Source organism: Caenorhabditis elegans, chromosome I (genome assembly GCF_000002985.6).
Source record: "Caenorhabditis elegans chromosome I".
NCBI lineage: Eukaryota > Metazoa > Nematoda > Chromadorea > Rhabditida > Rhabditidae > Caenorhabditis > Caenorhabditis elegans.
In genome coordinates, this window is record NC_003279.8 from 12,870,723 (window position 1) to 12,878,221 (window position 7,499).

Below are 7,499 nucleotides of genomic sequence, written 5' to 3' on the forward strand. Positions count from 1 at the left end.
CCACGCTGACCCATTACGGTTTGATCTACAAAAATTGCGGGATTTTTTTGCACGTCAACACGTTCTTAACCACACGAAATCAGTTCAGAACTCTGCCGCATTTTTTGTAGATCAACTTAGATCAATCCGTAATGAGACACTCTGACACCACGAGTAAGCTCAAAATTTAAAGGGAAACTATGTATGCATGGGTATTTTAATTGAAAGTTTAAAATACACGCTACAAAACCAACCGCTTCGGGTAATAGCTTATATCTCGGTTGGAAACATTTTCAAATTGAAAAATTTTTAATAAGTTTCCATGAATTTTATTCAAAAAAATATATATATGGTGCAACGAATGAGAACAACAATCTTCAGAGGTGTCCTCAACCAAATTTCCAATGTCTACAAAAGTAAAGCCCATTTCTCAAAAAAATGGGAACTCATAAAGATACGGATCAATGAACACAAAATTCAACACAAAATACATAAATTCAAGGTAAAACAAAGGACATGTATAGGAACGACCTCTGCTCCTCTTTTTTCCGAAAACGCATCATAAAAGTCGAATGCCTCTTTCTCTGTGTTTCGGAAATATGTAAATTCCCTGTTGCGGGGGAAATGGGAAATATCAGAAAAAAGCTGATACGTGGAATCAAAATGAGCATCAAACAACAAAAAGAAGAAGAAGACTGGCCGGCTTTATATATACACCATTCTCAATATAATTCCCTCGCTTTCTTAAAAATGAACAAAACATCATAACAACAAAAAGATGGAGGAAGACCATAAGAAGAACAAGAAGAAGAATACATATGTTTCAGACATTTTGTATATTATTTGGCTTTTGGTTACTTTTTTATATGGAAACATTCTGGTTCCACCCATTCAATCATGAGTTCTGGATTGTCAACATTCTTGGACAGTTTGTAGGGGGTATATTTATCATTGTTTAATGATAATTGCGAGTAAATTTGTTAAAATGATGAAATTTGTGAAATATTGTTTCAGCATGTTTTTATCAACTAACCAAGACTTATTAGGATATTTTACCACTAGGGCCATTCGGGGAAAACGCGTTTTGTGAGCACATTTGTAATTAGTTTCTGCCACAATTTACAGTACATCAGGGGTGGGCGAAAATTGCCGGAAATTTTCATTTCTGGCAAATTTGAGATTTGCCGGTTTGCCGGAAATTTTCATTCCGGCAATTTGGCAATTTTCTGATTTGCCGGAAACTTTGATTGACGGCCAATTGCAGATTTGCCGGAAATGTTCATTTCTGGGAATTTGGCGATTTGCCGGAAACTTTAATTGTCGGTCATTTCCGGCAAATTGCCGATTTGCCGGTTCACCGGAAATTTCAAATTTGTAGTTTTAAATTCCGGCAATTTTCCGATTGGACTCATGAAAGTCCTTAAAAATATTATTTACTTTTATAATAAATACTACAAAAATGCTCTCAATTAGTACGTATCAATCTAGAGATTCAGAAATACAACATGGTAATTTTTTTAAATTGATGCATATTATATTAATAAGGAAAGTTGGTCTTCTTCCGTAAGAAACAAAATTGAATTGTCGAAAGAATGCTATTCTTCACAAGTGTTAAGAAAATTAATTAGATTCGTCTGAGTAATCACTGGCCAAACTTTCCAGCATTTCACATATTAAACCAAGCATACAGTACTTAAAAACGACGCAATTAAAAATAAACACTGAATATTTTCTTCAAACCTGTAAAATTCCATGGCTCATTCAATTCAGCAAACAGTAAACATTTGATCCATTAACCTATGTACCTTTAAATCAAAATCTAGTTTTTAAACAAATGTAGAAATTTCTGATATCACTGACGTTAAATTCAACAATATGTGATTATTTGTTCCGGTAATAGGTTTTGAAATAACATATGTATTTACAGTTACTGGTTGGGAAATATGATAACAGGAAGTCGCGTTTTTTTTAGAAAATGAATGATAAAAATGACAAGCATAGAGGAATGTTCATTGCGGCACACAAAACAACAAGTTCAGTTTTATAGTTGGTTTTATGAAGAATTAAAGTCATGTTATCATCAAATGCTTACAAAAATGAAAAGGGAATTTTGAATATGCTATTAAACTATGCATATTCTTTTAAGTTCATCGATCAAACTTGATGTCTAAGTAATATTTATAATTTTTTGACAGGTTGCAGCAAAGTGGACAAGTGTGTTTTATAAAAGTTAGATTTGCAACAGAAAAAGTAAATTTAAACATAGCCGTGTCATGCATGGATAATCCTTTTGTATTACATTTAAAAGTAGGTAGTTCGAAAATCGAAATATCAACGAAACTATTGTCTATTTGCAGTTTATAAAATAAGATATATTAATAACTCACACCACACTTTCAGAGCAAAGATTATCTTTAAGATAGTTGGATTTTGGTTTAGATTTTGAATTTTCGCAATACATTTGAATCGTAATAGGAGTAATAGGTGTATTTTACATAATAACACACTACATACTAACAACAAAAAGTATTACTATCAAAAAATTGAACCCAGTTATAAAAGCGGAAGTAAATAAACACCGAATCAAATCATGTTGGTGGTCATTAAAAGTGTAGCATTTTTTCACTTTGAAGGTTAACAAGACGGTTTGTTGGTAGGTTGGTGTTTCAAGGTTACTTGGTAGTTTTTACGCACTTCCTCTTTCAGGTTTTACCACTATTGCTCAGATCACTTTGGCGTTTGAATACGAAATTATAGGTAAGTTTAATATACCGTACGTATGTATATTCTCTATTAGTATTGCACCCAGCTACTTCAAAGTTATATCTCGGTTCATTTACATGATATCAAAAAATTATCAACTGTAATTTTATAGGAAAAGAGCTAACCAATATTTTGTCAGTTGACAATTTTTCAATAGAAGGAACGACAAGTGATATATAAGCAAAGTTGGAGAATTGGATGCAGTAGAGAATATACGGTAGATATAGAGACGTTATAATTTTGTAAAGTTGTTTCGATACACCATGTGCAAAAGCCTCGTGTGGCCCCAAAGTATACGTTGTCAATATTATTGGAAATAAGTCTAGAGCAGCTGGCTCAGACTATAAACTAAACGCTCCAAACTCAATATAAGAAGAAAGTACTTTTAAAATGGTTATTTGTTATCATCTATTACTTTACTGCGTAACACACAAGACCCATGATAATTCCTTGCGAGCAGAAGTGAACATGACCAAAGTACTCGTTAAACCCACTTGGTGCAAAATAACTAAATTTTCTATAAAGTACAGTTGACAGGAATGTCAAATATTCATATATTTTAATGATAGTAAAGTGGAGGCTAGCGTGAAACCCTTGGGGCAAAAGTGGCTTATAATTCTTTAAAAATTTTAAAACTAAATGATGTGGCTAGTTTTATATGCAAGACTAATTTGAACTTTAAAACGTATATTTCACCTTTCAAAATTGAATAACGTATCTAAAATTGTACAAGACACGGCTGGTCAATGCAGTATTAATAAATTAATTTATTTGGTATTTATTTACTTTAGCGAGATACGAATGCACATCAATTGAATTTTTTGTGAACATCTCGGTACAAGACGTCAAAATTCAAACTATTGAACATTGCCGCTAACCCAAGTGCATAAAATTCTCGACAAAAAAAGTGTGAATGAAACTGTCATTTTCAGAGTAGCAAGGGGAGGTTAAACCTTAAACTCGTGAACATAAAAAACCAGTTTCAACAGAGGTGAACAAAGTCAAAAGAGATGCAAGAATTTGATTAGCAAGGCGGGGAGAAATATGAGAAGCGCATGGCGGGAAACTAGATGGACGTTGTTTTCAAATTGAGGAATTGCAGGAATTGGTGGCAATTGGCACAACTGAGCATAGTACGGTAATCTACAGTAACCTAATTCAAAATATAAGAGGACGGGATACTGAGTAGAATATACAAATTAGTTAAATATATCTTTTTTCAGGAGTGAAAGGCAATTGCCGCTCGGAGAGTTAAATTGCTGAAAATTTGGAAAATCGAGAGTTTGCCGACTTTTCTTTGAAATTTTTCACTTGCTAAATTCGCTGTTTCCTGAAAAATATATTTTACAAACTACAGTGGTGCTAGGCTGTCCTATGACGGTATGATCTACAAAAAATGCGGGAATTTTTTGCAGCGAAACAATTTGACGTCAGCACGCTTTTAACCATGCAAAATCAGTTGAAAACTCTACGTCTCTTTTTGTAGATCTTGTAGATCCCGCATTTTTTGTAGATCTTTGTAGATCAAACACTCTGACACCACGTTCAAAAAAAACCATTGTTGTACAAAAATCTAATACAGGTACAGATGTTAGTAAATATAATGTCAAACCTAAAAGTTCCAAAAACCTTAACATTAAAAAAAACACATGTGTGGTTCCCGTCACCACCTGATAATACTATAAACATGTTTTTTAAATTTCATTTCTCCGCAAGTTTATCATCAAGTTGAGTGAATACATCACATAAACATACGAATAAAAAAATAAAACGTTTGTCGAATTTGGAATGTCGTGTGAATTTATTGGAACTTTTTGATGGTTTTTTTTTTGCGAAAAATAAGGTTTTTAGGGGCATTTAACGTTGAAACCCAACAATGCACCTAAATTTTAAAAATATTATTCGAAAGAAGAAATTTTCCACTGTTTTGTGAGATATTCTTTGTTATTTAAATACAAGCTTGTTCGGATAATTTTATTCCAGAATTTTCTAAATTTCTCTAAAATTATTTTAACGCGTTTACAAATAGGAAAAGCTAACAAAAATCACACTCACACATGTCACTCTGAAAATGTAGGCATTGTCGTTAAAAATCGGAATGCAAGAATGGTGATAAAAATGGGCGGTACTTGTTCAAATTTTTGGTTGAGGTTAGGAGACTACAAACTACAGCTGTGTCTAGACAAGCTTATATAATTTTTTTCTAAAATCGATATCTTTTGTGTAGTTTGTAGTGTGGCCAAACAATCTCAACCAAAATTCGCTTGGCCACTACAACACTAGATTTCGAATATTTTCACACAAAAATCCCAGAAAACCTACTACAAACTACAACACTTCAGCCTCAAACACCTGAAAACTGACCGCAACGAGGCTTGCTGACTACAAACTACAAAAATTTGAGCTTCTGACATGGTGCATCGTGGAATTTTAGAATTTTGGAATTTTAACGGACGTTTATCATTTTACATGAATTTCCATTTTCAATGTTAATTTCGAATCGAATAAACTGTTTTTAAGTAATTCACTCTATTTTCCAGCTTGAAAATCAAATATGTGCAGAAAAACTGAGAAAAGAAAATGGAAAATTGGGAAAACTGATGTGGGAACATCACATTCGTTTCCCTTTGTGGGGGAACTTTGTGGGCGCCAGGCCAGGGACACCCAAATTTTTATGCGTCTTCGATCATTTTATTGCCCTTTTTGCTTCTTTTTCGACTTTTCCGCCACGATTTTCAAGGTCTTTTCGACAATTTTTTATTGAAAAAAGATGTGGAGTACGGTAGACAGTGCCACTGTGCGCATTGTACGTGGATGCGTACAATGCGCCAGACTCGACGCGCATAGTTTATTGATTTTTTTAATTTAATTTTCGTCCGATTTTTCGTCCATCTTTCCTCATTTTTAACCGATTTTCCTGCATTTTCCGCTTGAAAACGTTTGTATTAGAGAGTAAAAGTGTTAAACATCAGAATCCTGAGCATTTATAAATAGAATGCGTGCGCTCCGCCCGTCTCAAGTGTTTGTTGTCCAGAAAGTGAAAAAGAGAAAGTGCTGAGATGACGTGAATTTTGCATTTTCATCTTTTGTAGGGTTAATTGGCATTGAGAAATTGTTTAAAATCTGTAAATTCTATGGGAAAAATTCAGAATTTTATTTTTTTTCGCAAAAAAAAAGATTTCCAGTCTTTTGCCCGAAAAATGTCGATTTTCGGCATTTTTCCGTGGAAAAAAGTGTCTTTTCCGGTTTTCATGCTGCAATATTGTGTATTTTGTAGTACTTTCCACTTTTTAATTCCACTTTTCAAATTTGTATGCCTAAAAAACTCGGAAATCAGTTTTTTCCTAGAAAAGAGCCAGATTTGTGTAGTTTGTAGTGTCTGCTTGAACTAAAAAGTAAATACTAGTGAAAATTATACAATTTTCCGCCTAAAACTATCAAAATCCCTGTTTTTTCGTTAAAAAAGTTTAAAAAAATAACTGAAAAAATCACCGATTTTCAGAAAAAAAACCCCCATAATTCGCTGTAAAAAAGGAAAAAATCCAATTTTTTTCGCAAATTTTTTGAGATTTTTCGACACTTTTGTAGTTTGTAGTGCGAATGGCTCACACTACAAACTACACGAATTCAGATTCCCCTTTTCAATCCACGCGCCAAAAAACGAGTGGATTGTTTCCACCTGCACACACTGCAGTCTTTAACAGCCTGCGTCTCTAGCGATTCGTATTGTGTCTCGTCACTTGACACGCACAGTGTCTGCGTCTCTCTCATTCCGTACACTATCTCGTCGTCTCTGTTTCTCATCAATACACACTGCAGTGCCGCGCCCTTGTGTTCAGGGGACACCGGCGACGATTCTTCAATACATATACATTCATATTTATTCCAATTTTTCCCCGATTTTTCATTCAATTTTCCCACCAGCCGCTCCATTGAACTTACCACGTCATCATTTTTCTGGGTTTTTTTCTGGAAAATTTGCAATTTTTCGAGTTTTTTTGATCAAGTGACCGGTATCTTGCGAAATATTATTTATTAAAATATTGATTTTTGGCTTAAATCCGGAAATTTTCTGTAGTTTGTAGTCGGAATCCTTCTATAAATTAGTTAATAAGTAACTCAACATTTGATTATCTAAAAAATTCCAATTTCAAATCGTAAAAAACCATTTTTTGGTTGGAATTAACTCGAAAAATGTTTCAAACCCCATTAAATGCTCACAGGGGTTTGTAGTTTGTAGTCTGAGCTCCAATTTTGGTTTTAATAGCCTTTTAGTGCAAAAAGGCCGAAAATTGAGCCAATCTAGCTATTTTTTTCCTGAAAATGAAGGCAATTTTAGGGTAAATGTGTTATAATATTGTAGTTTGTAGTTCGAAAATTAACCTAAATGTATATATTTTTTAAATAAAATTAACTCGAAAAACATGTAAAACCCTCTTTTTTTTAAAACTATTTTTGGTCTATTGCACCATGTTATTTCAACATTTTTCATTAAAAATTAGTGTCAAAATATGGAAAATCACATTATCTTCAGCTGAAAATCTAGAGAAAATGCTCAAAAATGGTCTGAAAGTTGCCAATTGTCGATAAATAAATTGGCAGCTTTCAGGCCATTTTTGAGCATTTTCTCTATTTTTTCACTGAAAATAATGTGATTTTCGGATAAATCAAGTGATTTTCTATATTTTGACACTGATTTTTGATGAAAACTGTTGGAATAACATGGTGCAATAGGGAATTCAAAATATATCGGGAAG